This window comes from Tursiops truncatus, chromosome 5 (assembly GCF_011762595.2).
Source record: "Tursiops truncatus isolate mTurTru1 chromosome 5, mTurTru1.mat.Y, whole genome shotgun sequence".
Lineage (NCBI taxonomy): Eukaryota > Metazoa > Chordata > Mammalia > Artiodactyla > Delphinidae > Tursiops > Tursiops truncatus.
Window position 1 is genome coordinate 89,569,047 of NC_047038.1, and position 20,767 is coordinate 89,589,813.

Sequence of the window (20,767 nt, forward strand, 5' to 3'; positions counted from 1 at the left end):
GCCTTTGGAATACAGTAGAGCATTGAACTGTTTCCTGCTTCTCTTTTTCAAGGCTGTGTACAAACCCCTCCTCCACCATCCCTGCTGGACCCTGTGCTCCCTCTGCTTCGCATCCAGGGCTCCTGCTTGTGGCTGAGCAAGGGAGGTACTAGAAGCAATGGGCAGGAGAAAGCCCAAGTCTCACTCTTCCCTGACTGTGCTCTGCTTCTGCAGCTGTGAGGCCTGACATTTTCCATCCCTTACAAGTGGTGATGACTCCATAGACATATTTGCATCAAAGAAATGAGTTAGTTAATTGATTAATTCCTCAGATGAATATGGGGGGGGGGGAGCGGAATTGAGACCAGAAGTAGATTAAGCCAGTGGTCCTGAAACTTCAATTACACATGGGATGCTTATTAAAAAGGCAGATTTCCCATGACCACCACCAGCAACTCAGAGGAGCGCTAAAGTATTAGGTCTAAGGTAGTTTAAGGAATAACAATTTAAATAAACACCCAGATGATCCAACTATGGCTGATCAGTGGACCCACTCTAAAAAATACTGGATTAATTACTTTGCCCAAGTTCACCCCAATAATAGCATACATGGAATAGAACTGTGTCTAATTCATTGAAATATGTTCTTAAGAACCTACTGTGTGCAAGCAGTGTTCTAGGCTGTGAAGAGGCAATGGTTCCAAGATAGATTGGATCACCCACGCCCTTCCAACTAGAACATTCTGCCTCTTTCTGAGTCTGGTGAAGATTTCTTGAGATGAATTATGCTTTATTGTACTTCAATTTAGCCACTGTGATTTAAGAAAATGACAATTATGGACACGAATTATAGGCATCAATTTAAAAATGTAGTAGCAAATAGAGAACAGTTTCTCTAAGGCAATTCAATTAAATACCATATAAATCCATATCATATGACACAACTTAATCTAATGCAATTCAATGCAATACATTACGCTACAATACAGCAAAAAATGAATTGCAATGCAATGCAATATCTCACTGCAGCTGCAGTGCAGTGGCCTTAGCGGCAACCTCATCTCAGGTCTTAGGCTGTGGCGTCCTCTAGTGGCAGAGACTGAGATGCTTTTTTTTTTTTTTTTTTTTGTGGAGGCTACAGATGCACTTCCCATTAAATGAAAAAACTGTCAACAAACATCTGTTAGAATGGAAAGGAGCTGAGCTCCACCTGCCTGCTTTTTATATAACAGAGGTCACAGATTAAGAGATTTATCTGAGCTGTCACCTGAGCTAGTAATAAAGTAACTAATTATCCTATCCATACTACTATTGTTTTCACAGTATTTTTTTTCACTTGTGACACATAAAGGAGGAATAGTAATCAGCCTTTTCTCCAGCCTGAAGATAGGAGCCTGGAGTGGCAATATAGGATGGTTAGAAACCCTATAAAGGAATAACACAATAGAAATATAGAAATAAAATATATAATGGAATATCATAGAAATAGAAAAAAATCTGTATCCTTTAATATGGAGTCATCTTCCTTCATGGTTGGAGGTTAGCTGCTCTTATGCTGTTTGGGGATAGCAAGGAGAATGTTAATGGTTAAAAATACCTTATTTTGCAAAATGTCTTTTGAAAAATGTAAAAACTGTGTATTTACAGTTCATTAAATTCATATTTACTGAGCACCTACTATGCTTCAGCTCAAACAAAACACACACACACATACCCCTAAGCAATTTCATCTGCATCGTAGGCTCCTTTTCCTCCCTCATACATTTGCTGAGGATGACAAGAGCTTCCTTAGTGCCAGGCACTCTGTTAAGTACCAGCGGAGCTCATGGTCATGGGCTGACTCCTTCATCTCCTCTGTGGAACATGGGACTCTGACTGAATATGATGTTATGTAGCCTCCCATACCAGTGGATCAAACTCAGGTGATCCACTTAGGTGCCACTTGGCACTCTCTTGCCCAGTTTTGATGACAAATAGACGAGTATAGTAATCCTGCCTTGAGAAGATCATGGTGATCAGGGCTTTAGGCTCTTTGAGGACGAATTTCCAAATCATGTCACCAGGAAGCCTCTGAGACAAGCAGAGGTGTCAGCTAAAGAGAAAGGAAATCTACAATGGATAATGGAGGAGGGAGACCATATCAGTTGCAGTGGTTCGGACCATAGTTCTTCCCATTTCATTTCCTCACCCAAGCTTCCCTTAGGAAGAAAGATCCCCAGAATCCTAGAAAAGCTGCTCCCTGTATGTATGTGAGGAAGTAGATCCAGGCAGTGCTAGGGGTGGACTGCAGTGGATGTGCGCTGTGCCCGAGGTTCTCCTTCATCACCTTAGCTACTGGAATAGGGAAGAACAAATCTGATTCCAGAGTAGATCTGTTTCTTTGCTTTCTGTCGCTTTTGTTACAAGTTACTCACTAAAAGGATGTTGACTATAGCTATAAACATACATAATGGCCTGTCTCAGGGAACCCTGCCCCTCTGCCTGAATGTTAAACTAAAATACCTTTGTTCAGCTCACAAGGAACATCCTGACCCAGCTCACCTGTGAATGGCTGCAGGAAAGAAGAAATTAACACATCCCCTCCCTGAGTCCGGCGAAACCAGGAGACATTTGCAAAACTTATGGCCTTTTTTTACTTTACCTCCTCACCAACCCGCTCTCTGTTCTATAAAAGAAACTAGCATCCAGACCCTGGGAAGATGGTTCTCTAGGACTCTAGTCTGCCATCTTCTCGGACTCCCGGCTTTCCGAATAAAGTCGCTATACCTTGCCCCAACACCTCACCTCCCGATTTATCGGCCTGTCGTGGGGCGAGCAGAATGAGCTTGGACTCAGTAACACTACTGGAATACTGTGAGCAGATGACCTTCAGCTCAGACCCTTCGGAAATTGCCTCAGTTGCTGAGGTGAACTGCCGAGGTGAGCTGACCTCACCTAAGGTCATAGCCTTCTGGGCCCTATACCCATATCCGATGACTGATAAGGTGGAGATAAAAGACCCATTGGACTCAAAAGCAGGACAACTTTGACGGGCCATAGCACCTCCAGTAATGATCAGTTAAATTATGCCTTAGTAGATAATCTAGGAGACTTCGATGCAAAATTATTGTTTCTCCTATTGTTTGAAATTAGGATGCTATTAAATTGTAATTAGGGACTTCCCTCGTGGCGCAGTGGTTAAGAATCCGCCTGCCAATGCGGGGGACATGGGTTTGAGCCCTGGTCTGGGAGATCCCACATGCCACGGAGTAACTAAGCCCGTGCGCTTCTACAGCCCGAGAGGCACAACGACTGAGCCTGCGTGCTGCAGCTACTGAAGCCCGCGCGCCCAGAGCCCGTGCTCTGCAAAGAGAGAAGCCACCACAATGAGAAGCCCGCGCACTGCAACGAAGAGTAGCCCCCGCTCGCAGCAGCTAGAGAAAGCCCGTGCGCAGCAACAAAGACCCAACGCAGCCAAAAATAAATAAATAAATAAAATAAATTAAAAAAAAAGAGTACTGCCTTCGACAGCACCTTTTTTTTAAAAAGAAAAACAACTGTAATTACCACTAGTAATTTGATGGTAACATCTTAAGCATGTAATTTTTCTATTTTTAAAGAGTATTTACAAAGAATAAAGCCTTATGATCAGTGTTACTAACTCAAAACACATGTATATTTTTATACCTCCTGACGTCTATGGCCTAATCACTTTTCAAAAGGGTCGGGCAGGTTTGTCGTGACATACATCAAAATATGTTTCTGTATAGCCCGTGCTTTGTAAATATTTCCAGGTCAGTATTTGTGGACTCTTAAAAATTCTGCCCAGTTCTTCTTGACATAAAGAAAATTTATTTAGCTAATTTTGAAACTTCGCATTGACAAAGTTTAAAAAATTTATCTGAATTTGAATGATGAAGATGAGAAATTTTATCAGCTTGTCTAATGATGCCAACTTGATAAAACAATTTTCTCCTCACTCACGCTATAACTTTACAAATCTCTTTCTCAGTCTTTTTGGACCTGTTTCTTTGTTGATTAGGAAGAATTGCGTTATATAATTTGATGCTGAAAATCTCGTATGGTTTTGAGAAAGAGAAAAGCTGTCCCCAACCTCCAGGGACTGGGCTGGTACACCCAGCAAGATCTTCATGTTCTTTTTTTGAAATAAACAATTTCACAGAACACTGACATCAGACAAGCTGCTCTGTGACCCTGATGGATCAAGACACGAACAAGGCCACTTCCTAACCACAGCTGAACACAGAGTAAATCATGAATGCGGGCTAAGCCACAAAAATGATCAAACATCTGGCTGTGCAGGCTGATCAGCACGCCTGCTGCTTCTTTACTCGTTACAGTTTTAGCCTCGGTCTTGATATCCCTTTGTCTAGGTAAGATTTAATAAGAGACCCAACCATAGAATTGCCCCACTTTCTGACAACATTCAGTCCAGAGCGAAGCCCTGTTTCCTAACCCTCCCCCCAAATCACCTAATGCAAGTCCAAGTTTAAAAAGAAGTTCTTCTGAATGAATGCCATTTTCATGAGATACACCCTCCCCAAGGTGTGATTTCTCCCTCACACAACGAGCAGCACACACTGCTTGTTCAAACACGGTGGTGTCCCAGCGGAGGGTGTGACACCTCCTTTACTTCACCTATTAGTAATTTCAACTTAACTTGGCTAGAACATTGCAGGTAAACTCGATGTATCCTAATCTAGCTTTCCAGGTTCACATCTCTAATTTACACAGTATTTTCTCTCCAGATTTCCTCAATTTTTCAGTATTCTTTTCTTTAGACATGTAATAGGTCAACAATAATTTTGTTAAATGCTTGGCAATCTTCCTCCTTTCCAAGTATTTTAATAAATGTGATATTTATTTATTTACTTATCATAGAAACATAGAAATGCTTATGGAAAGATGACAATCCAGTTTCTGTTTGGCTGGTGCATGTGTTGCCATTTGCTTGTAAGGCATTTTGAAACTCTGAGGTTTCCTCTGAGTCAACTCCCTGCAGGTGAATAAGTAGAAAGGCCTGTGTCAGGGTACTGACATGGGGAAGCCAAACTTCCCAACTGTCAATAAGTGAGGTCAGTGGAGAGACTGAGTAATGCTCCATCTATGTAATTCTTTGAATTCCTAGAGGAAAAGTTCATAGAGGAAACGGTTTTGAACAAAATGAGAAACAATCCTTTCGGTCATGTTTTATTTCTCAACATCATTTCCTGTTCTTAGACTAAAAGGTACCTATGACTGATAACATTTGCTCCAAATTCTCAGAAAATAAAGCTTGTTTTCCTCGGCAGATGTCATTATCCTCTGTTTCTCTGCTGCATCAACCTCAACGTCTTGCCCACTTCCCGCTTTTTTGCGGCCTACAAGCTACTGCAGCAATAGGGTGTCAGTTGGTCCCGCCCAGAACACTTCAGTTCTGCCCTGCAAGGATATATTTAATAACTGATTGGTGTGTCCCTTTAATACAAGAAAATGGAAACTGAACGGCCAGAGGAAGCCTTTCCCAACACCGAAACCAGTGGCGAACTTGGTAAACACCCTGCTGAAGATATGGAAGAGGAACAAGCTTTTAAAAGATCTAGAAACACTGATGAGGTGGTTGAATTACGCATTCTGTTTCAGAGCAGGAATGCTGGGGCAGTGGTTGGAAGAGGAGGCAAGAATATTAAGGCTCTCCGTACAGACTGCAATGCCCGTGTTTCAGTCCCAGACAGCAGTGGCCCCGAGCACATACTGAGTATCAGTGCTGATATTGAAACAGTTAGAGAAATTCTGAAGAAAATCAGCCCTACCTTGGAAGAGGGCCTGCAGTGGCCATCACCCACTGCTATCAGCCAGCTCCCACTCCAATCTGATGCTGTGGAATGCTTAAATTACCAACACTATAAAGGACGCAACTTTGACTGCCGAGTTGAGACTGTTGATTCATCAGAGTCTGGCTGGAGGAATTATTGGGGTCAAAGGTGCTAAAATCAAAGAACTTCGAGAGAACACTCAGACAACAATCAAGCTTTTCCAGGAATGTTGTCCTCAACCCACTGACAGAGTCGTTCTTATTGGAGGAAAACCTGATAGGGTTGTAGAGTGCATAAAGGTCATCCTTGATCTTATATCAGAGTCTCCCATCAAAGGACGTGCTCAGCCGTATGATCCCAATTTTTATGATGAAACCTATGATTATGGTGGTTTTACAATGTTTGATGACTGCTGTGGACGTCCCTTGGGATTTCCCATGTGGGCAAGAGGTAGTTTTGACAGAATGCCTCCAGGTCGGGGTGGGCGTCCCATGCCTCCATCCAGAAAAGATTATGATGATATGAGCCCTCGTCGAGGACCTCCTCCTGGACGAGGGGGCTGGGGTGGTGGCAGAGCTCGGAATCTTCTTCTTCCTCCACCACCACCCCTTAGACGAGGAGAGCTAATGGCCTATGACAGAAGAGGGAGACCTGGAGACCATTATGATGGCATGGTTGGTTTCAGTACTGATGAAACCTGGGACACTGCAGTAGATACATGGAGCTCATCAGAGTGACAGATGGCTTATGAACCACAGGGTGGCTCTGGACATGATTATCCCTATGCAGGGGGTCGTGGCTCATATGGTGATCTTGGTGGACCTATTATTACTACCAAAGTAACTATTCCCAAAGATTTGGCTGGATCGATTATTGGCAAATGTGGTCAGTGGATTAAACAAACCCGTCATGAGTCAGGAGCTTCGATCAAAATTGATGAGCCTTTAGAAGGGTCCGAAGATCGGATCATTACCATTACAGGAACACAGGACCAGATACAGAATGCACAGTATTTGCTGCAGAACAGTGTGAAGAAGTATGCAGATGTTGAAGGATTCTAATGCAAGATATTTTTTTCTTTTTTATAGTGTGAAGCAGTATTCTGGAAAGTTTCTCTAAGACTAGTGAAGAACTGAAGGAGTCCTGCATCTTTTTTTTTTTTTTAAATCTGCTTCTATTTAAAAAGCCAACATTCCTCTGCTTCATAGGTGCTCTGCGTTTGAGGTGTAGCGAAATCTTTGCAGTTCACCAGGTGAACTGTTTGAGTTCCTTACAAATAGGGTTGGGGGTTGGGGGAGGGTGTGCAAAAACGAACAATGAAATTTTGAAACAGCAGCAGAGTGAGTGAATTTTAATTTCTGTTCATTGTTGGTGGTTTTAAAAAAAAATCCCCCCATGTAATTATTGTGAACACTTTGCTTTGTGGCCACTGTAACATTTGGGGGAGTGGGACAGGGAGGAAAAGTAACAATAGTCCATATGTCCCTGGCATCTATTCAGAGCAGTGTGCAGAATGTAATGCTCTTTTGTAAGAAACGTTTTATGATTTTTAAAATAAATTTAGTGAACCTGTTTTTGGTGGTCATTTCTTTTAAGACTTTTTTTTTAACATCTTTATTGGAGTATAATTGCTTTATAACGGTGTGTTAGTTTCTGCTTTATAACAAAGTGAGTCAGTTATACATATACATATATCCCCATATCCCCTCCCTCTTGCGTCTCCCTCCCTCCCATCCTCCCTATCCCACCCCTCTAGGTGGTCACAAAGCACTGAGCTGATCTCCCTGTGCTATGTGGCTGCTTCCCACTAGCTACCTATTTTACATTTGGTAGTGTATATATGTCCATGCCACTCTCTCACCTCGTCCCAGCTTACCCTTCCCCCTCCCCTTGTCTTCAAGCCCATTTTCTACATCTGCGTCTTTATTCCTGTCCTGCCCCTAGGTTCTTCAGAACCATTTTTTTTAGATGCCATATATATATGTTAGCATACGGTATTTGTTTTTCTCTTTCTGACTTACTTCACTCTGTATGACAGACTCTAGGTCCGTCCACCTCACTACAAATAAATTAATTTCGTTTCTTTTTATGGCTGAGTAGTAGTCCATTGTATATATTACCACATCTTCTTTATCCATTCATCTGTGAGACGGTCGGCTGAATTCCCCCCAAACTGCCCCCGATTACTGCTTGGGTCTGGTTATAATTCTATATCTTTTATCCCAGGAAGATGTCCACAAGTAAGCCCTTATTAAAACTATAGCATGTAGAAAGTAAATCCCTCATTTCAAGTCATCTCAAACACCAGAATATACAGTGTTGGTGTCTATTTATCAATGAAGAGCTTTCAGTTGCAGAAAACCTGAGTCAATGGGATTTAAACAATAATGTGGATTTATTGGCTCTTGTAACTGAAAACCAAAGGACGATCCCACATCAGACACGTTTTGGTTAAGAGCTTGGTTCTGTTTCTTCATTCTGGCTTTATCCCCAGCCAGACGTCACCCCACAGTCACAGAGATGCATGGTCACGAAGGGGCGACAGGCTTCCTTGTCCATTTCCAGGGTAGAAAGTGGCACTTCTTACATATCAAATGCTATTTCCTGTTCTTCAGGCAGATTGAACTAAGGTACATTGACCATAGTTGCAAGGGGTTTGAGAATAGGCTGATTGACCGTCAGCTGGAACTGTGGAAATGGATAAGTCCACTTTCACATCACGGTTACTGCGTGATTACTCCATGGTTACTACAGATATTTCCTTAAAGGAAAATCAGAGATCTATTGGGTAGGAGGAACAGAGGGAATAGATGCTGGTCAGGCCTGTCCAGGACTTTCCATTTTAAATCTTTGAAGTGATATCCCATTTTACCTCTAGGTGGCAGTATTGGGCTAAAGACATGGGATCTAGACAGCTTGTGGTCATTCAATTCTTAGGTCGACAGTTACAAGCAGTATGGTTTTATGCACGTCGCTTAACCTCTCCTTGTCTCCGCACCTTCATTTGTAAGATGAAATTAGTAGAATCTTCTTTGTAGAGCTGCTATGTGTTTTCAGTGAAATGATGCATATATACAGCACTTAGCACCGTGCTTGCCAATTTCTAAGTATTGGGAACAATATATTTTCAGGTGAAGTAGCCATTTGATGGACTCTCTAAGGCATTGTTTTATCCGTTGGGGCATGTACAGGCTGTCCAGAATGTTTTGGAGGTTTTTCTTCCCATTCTTAGGGTATTTTTATCAGTTAACTAATTTATTTTAAGTAAACTCAGTTCTTTGACCCAGAGACCAGCAGTCTGGTACTAAAGAAGTGATGTGTTGTGGCATATTGTGCTATAAATTCTCCAAAAAAAAGTCCCACCAAGTGTTCGTGATAAGGAATTTCCTTTGCAGTGTAAATTTCATTCTTAAATGGTTTGAATACAGGGTTCCAGCAGCATCTTACTGGGTCTCCATAGTTTCTTGTTAGGAAAATCACCACAGAAAGCCTGCTAAACCCATACAGGGCAATAAAGTTTTGATTATTCCTTGCTTACTTCCATCAGCTCAAGTAATTAGATAGCTGAATATATGCATATGGCAATAGCAAAGTAATTTTCTTTTGGCTTGCAACTTTTTAATTTCATTTTAATTGAAGCTAGTGGTGAGGTGGGACAGTGGAGAGCAAGAAGAAAGGAGGTGAAGTAACCCTGGTTACTTGTTTTAAAACCCATCCAATGAGGGCTAAAGATGGAGCTTGGACTACATTCCTTTGGGAAAATCTATATAAACCTCGTAATGTCTAAAGTAGATGAATTAGGGCGATTCCTTCAAATAGCTCTTTGCTTTTCAAAATGATTTATCTTATGTATTTACAGAGATGACAAACTTGATGAAAAATACATACCCCTGTCTTCAGTACAAGATGACTCACAATTTCATCAGGAAAAAAATTGTTAAAGTATTGACATCACATGAACACCTTCAGGAATTTGACTGCTCTGAAAAGTTTTTAAAGAAGATAATTTATGCACAACTAAAAATCAAGAAGAATTGCTTATTCAGGCAGTGTTTGTTTACACTGGAAACTTAAGAATTGTTGATACTGCTGAGATTTAGATTTGAATCCACAAAGCAGCTTTAAACTGAACTGTCTTGTCCAGGATCATTTGGCTAAACTCCACTGGTCAGACTGCTACCAGCTGCCCCATAGCTGACCTTGACTTTTGACAAAGAAAGCAGCAACTCCTGAATAGATCTGGGACTTGTCCAGGCTATGGCACAGGAATATCCATGTTAGCGGTGTGCCTTTAAAGGAGACAGCCAGGATACTTAATGTCCATTTTTTACTTTCTTCCTTTTTTTTTTTTTTAACTTCTTTAGCCTGGCATAGTCGACCAAGCCAATGGCGTTTGAGTCAGTTATATCTAGGTTTGAAATCTCAGCCCTTCCTATTTGCTGTCTTTGAGTTTGGGACAAAGTACTTTGCTTGTTTGCATAAATAATTGTTTATTATAATCTCACGTAACAGGAAGTCATGAAATAATGATTTTAGGAATGGCTCAGCTGCTTGACCATGTTATCAAGTTTCTCCTGATCCTATCACATTGACAATGTGTTTCACCATGATGACTGTGGAAACTCCAAGTATCATATCTGCACAGGTATCATACCTACACAGGACAATGCCCTTAATAGAAAGACAGCGTATATCATATACCTCTATTTAATCAGGGAAAAAAGTCCTATCTAGAAGACTCCCTATCTGACTGCCCTGTCATCTAACTGAGCAGGAATAGATCACAGGTCAAACCCTGAACCAATCACTGACAAATAAGAATGGGATTATCATTATGGATTTAGATTTCTCATAATTCATCCCTGGGCAGAATTCACATTGTCACATTGTGGAGAGCACAAGGTCAAATCAGGATCCTCTTAGCAGGGAAAAGTGGGATATGCTAGTGTATTGACAACGTAGGTCTTTAAAACACCATTAACAGTTGTCCTTCTTCATTGTTGAGACTATCTCTGAATTAGGCAATTACACTGGCCCACAGGGAATCATCAGCAGGTTTGGTTCCCCCAAACTGATTCATTTCTTTACTTGAGAATGGCTTCAGTTTGCATCTTGGAAATTTTGTTTCTAGTAAAAGAGTTCTTATCGCATTGCCATAAGCTTTTTGAAAGTTTTCACCTAGAAGTTGAAAACAGTATGATCTTTGTTGCTCTCTTCAAAATCTAAGACCAAGAAGGCAAAATTACATTTTTATTTATAAACAAGGACTAGGTTAACATCAAATTTAAATTTGAAATCAGAGAGGAAAGAGGACAAATTTTGCTCCTGTTGTATTAATGTATCATGGACATTTGTTGCTTCCACTAATACTGTATTACGAGTTCTTCACTGGAAGTGGCTGTCTTATTAATCTTTGTATTCCAAGAAGTTGACTCATTTCTTGGTTCATAGGAGATGTATGATAAATGTTGCATTGAAAATAATCTCAAAATACACGATTTCATGCAATGTTAACTTGGCAAAGTTATAAGACAAAGTCCTTGCCTTGGCGTTAATGAATACCTCCTAATTTTCCTATGACCATACTTGAGGCAGCTTGTCAATGATCCTCCAGCTTATGGTGAATGTATCAAGTGGTGTTGACAGTGTCAACTCGTGAATTGGCGTTACTTGGCACACACAGAGTAGATGTGGCGCTTAGACTGTTTTTTGCAGCACGAAGCCCTCCAGTTGTCCCGAGCTCGTTACCGCACATTGGTCTCGGAGTCCACAGCTGAGGGATATCAATAGTTCTGGGAACCAGCTCACATCACACCCTAAGCTTCACTGATGGCTATGTCTGAATCAGAGCAAGGCCTGAGGGCGCAGGATTTCTTATAACTTGTTTGGCTGGTTTTCAGGAGTTAACTGATTAATGTGGAGAGTCAGCTCATTTCTCAGTGTGAAAAAGATGGAACCACTGTGTAATACTAGAAATTTCTTGAAAATGAAATACTTACGGAAATACGAGGAGAGCCTGAGGGAAGTGAGAATCAAGAATAGCTTCCAGTAAGCTTTAACTTTAGAATGTAATTTTCTGGAAAGCAGAGACCTGTGACTTCTCTGTCCTCAGTCCCCATTGGTGACTTGCTGCAACACTTTATACTGTGTAATGCTCAGGAAAGTTCACATGTGCCAGATACCCTTCTTTTCTCCCGAATCATGAACACTGAGGGCCAGAGGGGCATTTGCACATAGAAGCACCCCTAGGTGGTCATCCTGCCCTCACTCTCTCTTGGTAAGTGGCCATTCTAGGAGGGCTGGTCATTCTGGTCACTTAGTTTGTGCTTCCTCCATCATTCTCAGTTTGGGTAGCTCTTGCAGTCTTCCCAGAGCACGAACTTCCTCCCGAGGGTTCCTTATGAGTAGCCGTTGCCTTGGGCTTAAAGCTGAGCTTTTATGAGTAGAGTCAGAGTATGGTAGTGATGATTTAAGATTCTGGAGTCATATTTTCCAGGTTCAAATCCCAACTCTGCCACTTGCAAGTTCTATGACCTCAGATGCTGCACCTCTTTTCGCCTTACTGCCTCACTTTCCTCCCCTATGGCGTAGGGCTGTAAGGAAGATTAAATGAAAGCATTGTCTGCCACAGAGAAAACACTGTGTAAGTTAGTAAGATTATCATCATTTTGTCCATCCCAATTCAGATGTATAACAACTTTAGCAATCCTACATAGAGCCTGTACACCACTGGCATCAACTTAGAAATTTCCCGGCTATGCAAGATAGGTGACTAAGTAAACTATATAGCAATGGTTGTGATCACCATTTTGCATCAATATTTTGTTTTAAATTTTCTTAAATATCTTTCCTATAATTTCTTTATTTTTCAGGGTAAAATATAAAATTTTCAAGGGCTGGGACTTTTTTAATGAATTTCTTCATATACCCAATGCAGAAGTGCTACATATGTGTCAAATATAAAATGTACTGTTTTCAAAATTAAAAAAAAAAAAATGAGGCTTCCCTGGTGGCGCAGCGGTTGAGAGTCCGCCTGCCAATGCAGGGGACGTGGGTTCGTGCCCCGGTCCGGGAGGATCCCACGTGCCGCGGAGCGGCTGGGCCCGTGAGCCATGGCCGCTGGGCCTGCGCGTCCGGAGCCTGTGCTCCACAGTGGGAGAGGCCACAGCAGTGAGAGGCCTGCGTACCGCAAAAATAAATAAATAAATAAATAAAAATTAAAAAAATCAGTTGAGCGGCAAGCCCTTCACAATGACAAAAGAACCAACCAATTCAGTCACAAGGCTCCTAGTTTTAGGACTGTTAAATTCTAGGGTCAATTCCATTATTTTCAGTGTAATAATCTGACTACCTTATCACATAATCTTCCCACCTAACATCCACATGACTTTAGGATGCCTGGACCTCATCATTGCCTTTCATCTTAAGGAGATACTAGGATTTCTAATGGTTTAGCTGATGACAGAGGTTGTAGTATTGAGGAATAATCCCTATTTAGAGATTAGAAGGCTCATGAACAGGTCCTATGCAGTTAGAATATGTTTTGACCAATGAAATATCCAGTTGGCATTGCTCAAGTAACACAAGAGTTTCCAATCATTGGAAACCATGCAATGTGGGCAAAGTGTTGGTGAAACATAGCAGTGTGTGTCCTGGTCCAAAAGATAACATTTTGGTTGTTTCTCTGGTCATCGAAAAGCTGCATCTGTATCACATGTACACAACTTCTTGTAGGTGACTCAAAATGAATTATTTCAGCAAGGTAGTGGGTTTGACTTAGACAGTGCAGAAGAGTTATTAAAAGTACTGGCTCTGGAACGGAACTCCCTGTGATCAGATCAAAGCACAGATGCACTAACTGGTGTGTGACCTCAGGCTGATTCCTTCACCTCTCTAAAGATCTGTTTTCTTTTCTAGAAAACTGGCATAAAAATAGTACTACTTCATTACTGTAAGCATAAAATTTGAGAATGTGTAATAAAGTGCTTAGCCCACAGACTGTATAGTAAGAATTCACTACATTTCAGCCATTATTTTTTACTATTATTTGAAGACAATTTCTAACTTGATGCTGCATTGGTAAATAACATAATGGTGAGAAGAAAGCTCTTCCTGATTAGCACTGAGACCTGCATATTCAGGGAACTCTAATTTGTGTTTCAGTAAATGATCTGATTACTGGTGAGACCAGAAGGTCCTGTAAATGGCTACCCACCCTGTTCCTGTCAGAACCTGAGTCAGGTTGAGACTAGCTGCCTGACACATTCCTATATGGTTTCCACCTAATGAAGCCACCTTCACACATTGCTTTCTTTAATTGGCCAAGGACCTATTGAGAAAACTGTCATAAGATGACAGAGGGTTCTTGAAAGGAAGAAGTGACTTGCCTGAGGCAAAGTTTCTGCAGTACTACTCGGACAGTCTTAATAATAGCCAACTTTTGTGAGCATCTACTATGTACTGGCATGAGTTAAGCACTGTACATGCATTATCCTGCTTAATATTCATAACAACCTTTTGGAATGGAACTTTCATTATCTCATTTAAGTACAAGGAAACTGAAGTGAAGAGAGGTGCGCAATTTGTCCAAATCCCCACAACTTGGAAAAACCAGAGTGTGCTCTGATACTATACAATGATGGATGCAAGGACTTTGTGTATGAAAATTGTTGTTTCTCTGAGGCCTGTAGGGTACAGCTATTTTTGGAAGGGCAAAGATTAACTTCTGTTGAACTTTTTGTTTTTAATTTTATCTTTTATTCTATTTTATTTTTTTAACATCTTTATTGGAGTATAATTGCTGTACAATGGTGTGTTAGTTTCTGCTTTATAACAAAGTGAATCAGCTATACATATACATATACATATATCCCCATATCTCTTCCCTCTTGCATCTCCCTCCCACCCTCCCTATCCCACCCATCTAGGTGGTCACAAAGCACCCAGCTGATCTCCCTGTGCTATGCGGCTGCTTCCCGCTAGCTATCGATTTTGCATTTGGTAATGTATATATGTCCATGCCACTCTCTCACTTTGTCCCAGTTTGCCCTTGCCCCTCCCTGTGTCCTCAAGTCCATTCTCTAGTAGGTCTGCGTCTTTATTCCCGTCCTGCCCCTAGGTTCTTCATGATCATTTTTTGGTTTTTTTTAGATTCCATATATATGCGTTAGCATACGGTATTTGTTTTTCCCTTTCTGACTTACTTCACTCTGTATGACAGACTCTAGGTCCATCCACTCACTACAAATAACTCAGTTTCATTTGTTTTTATGGCTGAGTAATATTCCATTGTATATATGTGCCACATCTTCTTTATTCATTCATCTGTCGATGGACACTTAGGTTTTGTTTTTCTTTATACATGTTTTTTTTTAAATTAATTTATTATTTATTTTTGGCTGTGTTGGGTCTTCGTTTCTGTGCGAGGGCTTTCTGTAGTTGTGGCGAGTGGGGGCCACTCTTCATCGTGGTGCTCTGGCCTCTCTTATTGCGGAGCTTCTCTTATTGCGGAGCACAGGCTCCAGACACGCAGGCTCAGTAGCTGTGGCTCATGGGCCCAGTTGCTCCGCGGCATGTGGGATCTTGCCAGACCAGGGCCCGAACCCGTGCCGCCTGTATTGGCAGGCAGATTCTCAACCACTGCGCCACCAGGGAAGCTCGCTATATATGATTTTTTAAAACTAAGTAATAGCTTTATTTTCTAATATAGAGGTAATTAGAGACATCAAAGCAAAAACAACTACATAAAAGAAGAAAGATTTATTTTGGTCACTTACAGACTCAACTCACATTTCAACTGCTTTCTATAGCCTTCCTAAATCTCCAGGGTTGAAATTAATCACCTCATCCTCTGGGCTCCCAAAAGACTTTTCAAAAAGAAATTGACATCCTGAGCAGGGTTGATATTAAAAATATTTAACAACTGGTAGAGATGCTGGCCAAATACAGAAGCAAGGGCTTGGAGCTTATTTGTGCTAACCATTAACCCTTTAGCTCCTGGATCCTGGGGAATTCCAGGGTGACTCAGGCTTCTGTGATGACTGGGAAGCACTCAGAGAACAAGAGCCAAGGTTATTTGCCAGGTGGTATGAAAGAATATGTTATTTCAACAACCAAAAAATATGTATGGGCACAGGGCCTATTTCTTTTTGTTGTTGTTGAGATATAATTGCTATGGAACATTATATTAGTTTCAGGTATGCAACACAGTGATTAGATATTTGTATGTATTTGTAATGATCATCACAGTAAGTCTAGCTAACATCCATCACCACACATAGTTACAAAATTTTTTATCTTGTGATGAAAAATTTTAAGATCTATTCTCTTAGCAATGGTCAAATATACAATACATTATTACTAAATATAGTGCCTACGCTGTACATTATATTCCCATAACAGATTCATTTTATAGCTGGAGTTTGCACTTTTTAACCCCCCTCTCTCATTTTACCCACTCCGCAACCTCCTGCCTCTGGTAACCACCAATCTGTTCTCTGTAGCCACGAGCTCTGTTTGTTTGACTTTTGTTTAATTTTTTATGGTTTTTTTTTTTTTTAGATTACACATATAAGTGAAATCATATAGTATTTGCCTTTCCCTGTTTGACTTATTTCACTTAGCATAATGCCCTCAAGGTCCATCCGTGTTTTCCCAAAAGGCAAGATTTCCCTCTTCTTTTGTGGATGAATAGTACTCTATTCCATTTTCCATAATTACACACACACACACACACACACACACACACACACACACACACACACATATATATATATATATATAGAGAGAGAGAACATCTTCTTTATCCATTCATCCAAAAATGGACGTTTAGGTTGTTTCCATATCTTGGCTATTATAAATAATGCTCCAAAGAACATGGGGATGCATATATCTTTTTTTTTTAATTTGCATTTTTTATTTATTTATTCATTTATTTATTTTTTAACATCTTTATTGGAGTATAATCGCTTTACAATGGTGTGTTAATTTCTGCTTTATAACAAAGTGAGTCAGCTATACATATACGTATATCCCCATATCTCCTCCCTTTTGTGTCTCCCTCTAACCCTCCCTATCCCACCCCCCCTAGGTGGTCACAAAGCACTGAGCTGATCTCCCTGTGCTATGTGGCCACTTCCCACTAGCTACCTATTTTACATTTGGTAGTGTATATATGTCCATGTTACTCTCTCACTTCGTCCCAGCTTACCCTTCCCCCTCAGCCTGTCCTCAAGTCCATTCTCTACGTCTGCGTTTTTATTCCTGTCCTGCCCCTAGGATCTTCAGAACCACTTTTTTTTTCTTTTTAGATTCCATATATATGTGTTAGCATACGGTATTTGTTTTTCTCCTTTTGACTTACTTCACTGTGTGTGACAGTTTCTAGGTCTATCCACCTCACTACAAATAGTTCAATTTCATTTCTTTCTGTGGTTGAGTAATATTCCATTGTATATATGTGCCAAATCTTCCTTATCCATTCTTCTGTCGATGGACACTTAGGTTGCTTCCATGTCCTGGCTATTGTAAATAGAGCTGAAATGAACATTGTGGTATCTGACTCATTTTGAATTATGGTTTTCTCAGGGTATATGCCTAGTAGTGGGATTGCTGGGTCATATGGTAGTTCTATTTTTAGTTTTTTAAGGAACCTCCATACTGTTCTCCAGAGTGGCTGTATTAATTTACATTCCCACCAACAGTGCAAGAGGGTACCCTTTTCTCCACACCCTCTCCAGCATTTATTGTTTGTAGATTTTTTGATGATGGCTATTCTGACTGGTGTGAGGTGATACCTCATTATAGTTTTGATCTGCATTTCTCTAATGATTAGTGATGTTGAGCATCCTTTCATGTGTGTGTTGGCAATCTGTATGTCTTCTTTGGAAAAATGTCTATTTAGGTCTTCTGCCCATTTTTGGATGGGTTGTTTGTTTTTTTGATATTGAGCTGCATGAGATGCTTGTATGTTTTGGAGATTAATCCTTTGTCAGTTGCTCCGTTTGCAAATATTTTCTTTCATTCTGAGGGTTGTCTTTTCATCCTGTTTATGGTTTCCTTTGCTGTGCAAAAGCTTTTAAGTTTCATTAGGTCCCATTTGTTTATTTTTGTTTTTATTTCCATTTCTCTAGGAGGTGGCTCAAAAAGGATCTTGCTGTGATTTACATCATAGAGTGTCCTGCCTATGTTTTCCTCTAAGAGTTTGATAGTGTCTGGCCTTACATTTAGGTCTTTAATCCATTTTGAGTTTATTTTTGTGCATGGTTTTAGGGAGTGTTCTAATTTCATTCTTTTACATGTAGCTGTCCAGTTTTCCCAGCACCACTTATTGAAGAGTCTGTCTCTTCTCATTGTATATTCTTGCCTCCTTTATCAAAGATAAGGTGACCATATTTGCGTGGGTTTATCTCTGAGCTTTCTATCCTGTTCCATGGATCTATATTTCTGTTTTTGTGCCAGTACCATACTGTCTTGATTACTGTAGCTTTGTAGTTTAGTATGAAGTCTGGGAGTCTGATTCCTCCAGCTCCGTTTTTCTTTCTCATGATTGCTTTGGGGGGGGATTAGAGAAGATGGCAGAAGAGTAAGACACGGAGATCACCTTCCTCCCCACAGATACATCAGAAATACATCTACACGTGGAAATTCTCCTATAGAACACCCACTTGACGCTGGCAGAAGACCTCAGACCTCCCAAAAGGCAAGAAACGCCCCACGTACCTGGGTAGGGCAAAAGAAAAAAGAAAAAACAGAGACAGAAGTATAAGGACGGGACCTGCACCAGTGTGAGGGAGCTGTGAAAGAGGAAAGGTTTCCACACACTAGGAAGTCCCTTCGCGGCCAGAGACTGCAGGTGGCGGAGGGGGAAAGCTTCGGAGCCATGGAGGAGAGCACAGCAACAAGGGTGCGGAGGACAAAGCAGAGAGATTCCTGCACAGAGGATCGGTGCCGACCAGCACTCACCAGCCCGAGAGGCTCGTCTGCTCACCTGCCGGGGCGGGCAGGGGCTCAGAGCAGAGGCTCAGGCTTCAGAGTTCGGATCCCAGGGAGAGGACTGGGGTTGGCGGCGTGAACACAGCCTGAAGGGGGCTAATGTGCCACAGCTAGCCGGGAGGGAGTCTGGGATAAAGTCTGGACCTGCCGAAGAGGCAAGAGACTTTTTCTTGCCTCTTTGTTTCCTGGTGCGAGAAGAGTGGGGATTAAGATCACCGCTTAAAGGAGCTCCAGAGACGGGCGCGAGCCGCAGCTATCAGCGGACCTCAGAGACGGGCATGAGACGCTAAGGCTGCTACTGCAGCCACCAAGAAGCCTGTGTGCGAGCACAGGTCACTATCCACACCTCCCCTCCTGGGAGCCTGTGCAGCCCGCCACTGCCAGGGTCCCGTGATACAGGGACAACCTTCCCGCGAGAACGCACGGTGCGCCTAAGGCTGGTGCAAGGTCCTGCTGGCCTCTGCCGCCGCAGGCTCGCCCCGCATCCATACCCCACCCCCCTCGGGGTTTGACACCGCCTCTGCGTGTAGGTCACCTGACGGCATCTGTTCCCCACCCAGAAAGGAGGGGGTTAAAGGAGAGGCTCATTAGGGGACTCTGGCTTACTCAGGCAGGGGGGAGGGAGGGGTACGCATGCGGGGCGAACCTGCAGTGGCAGAAGCTGGTGTGACGTTGCAACAGGCTGAGGCATGTTCTGTGTTCTCCCGGAGAAGTTGTCCCTGGATCAGGGGACCCTGGCAGTGGGGGGCTGCACAGGCTTCCAAGAGGGGAGGTGTTGATAGTGACCTGTGCTTGCACACAAGCTCCTTGGTGGCTACAGCAGCAGCCTTAGCATTTCATGCCCATCTCTGGTGTCCGCAGTGGTAGCCACCACTTGTGCCCATCTCTGAAGCTCATTTAGGAGGTCCTCTGAATCCCCTCTCCTCGTGCACCCCGAAACAGTGGTCTCTTGCCTCTTAGGCAGTTCCAGGCTTTCCCGGACTCCCTCCTGGCTAGCTGTGGCGTACTAGGCCCCTTCAAGCTGTGTTCACACAGCCAACCCCAGTCCTCTCCCTGGGGTCTGACCTCCGAAGCCCAAGCTTCAGCTCCCAGCCTTCCACCTGCCCCAGCAGGTGAGCAAACAAGCCTCTCAGGGTGGTGAGTGCTGGTCGGCACCAATCCTCTGTGCGGGAATGTCTCCAGTTTTCCCTCTGCACCCCTGTTGCTGCGCTGTCCTCCGTGGCTCCGAAGTTTCAACCCTGCCCATCCCCATCTCTGCCAGTGAAGGGGCTTCCTACTGTGTGGAAACTTTTCTGCCCTCACAGGTCCCTCCCAGAAGTGCAGTTCTGTCCCTATTCTTTTGTCTCTGTTTTTTCTCTTTTCTTTTGCCCTACCCAGGTACGTGGGGAGTTTGTTGACCTTTGGGAAGTCTGAGGTCTTCTGCCAGTGTTCAATAGGTGTTCTGTAGGAATTGTTCCACATGTAGATGTATTTCTGATGTATTTGTGGGGAGGAAGGTGATCTCCATGTCTTACTCCTCCACCATCTTGAAGGTCTCCCACATATACCTTTTTGAGTTAGTGTTTTTGTTTTCTTTGTAAAAATATATAGGAGTAGAATTGCTGGATCACATGGTAGTTTTGTTTTAATTTTTTTTGATAAACCTCCATACTGTTTTCCACAGTGGCTGCACCAATTTACATTTCCACCAACAGTGCAAGAGGCTTCCCTTTTTGCCATATCTTTACCAACACTTGTTACATCTTGTATTTTGAATAATAGTTATTCTAACATTCATGAGGTAATATGTCATTGTGGTTTTGATTTGCATTTCCTAATTGATTAGTGATGTTAAACACCGTTTCATATACCTGTTGAGTATGTGCATGTATTCTCTGTAAAAATTGTCTGTTCAAGTTCTTTGCCCATTTTTAATCAAGTTGGGTTTTTGTTGTTGTTTTGCTATTGAGTTGTATGAGTTTCTTATATTTTGGATATTACCCCCTTATCAGATGTATGGT

The 20,767-nt window shown here is 42.1% G+C and overlaps 1 pseudogene; it reads left to right on the plus strand.

Annotated features, from left to right (window-relative positions):
- Positions 1-5,303: 5,303 nt before the first annotated feature.
- On the plus strand, positions 5,304-7,371 carry LOC101324526 (heterogeneous nuclear ribonucleoprotein K pseudogene; annotated as a pseudogene).
- Positions 7,372-20,767: the final 13,396 nt, after the last annotated feature.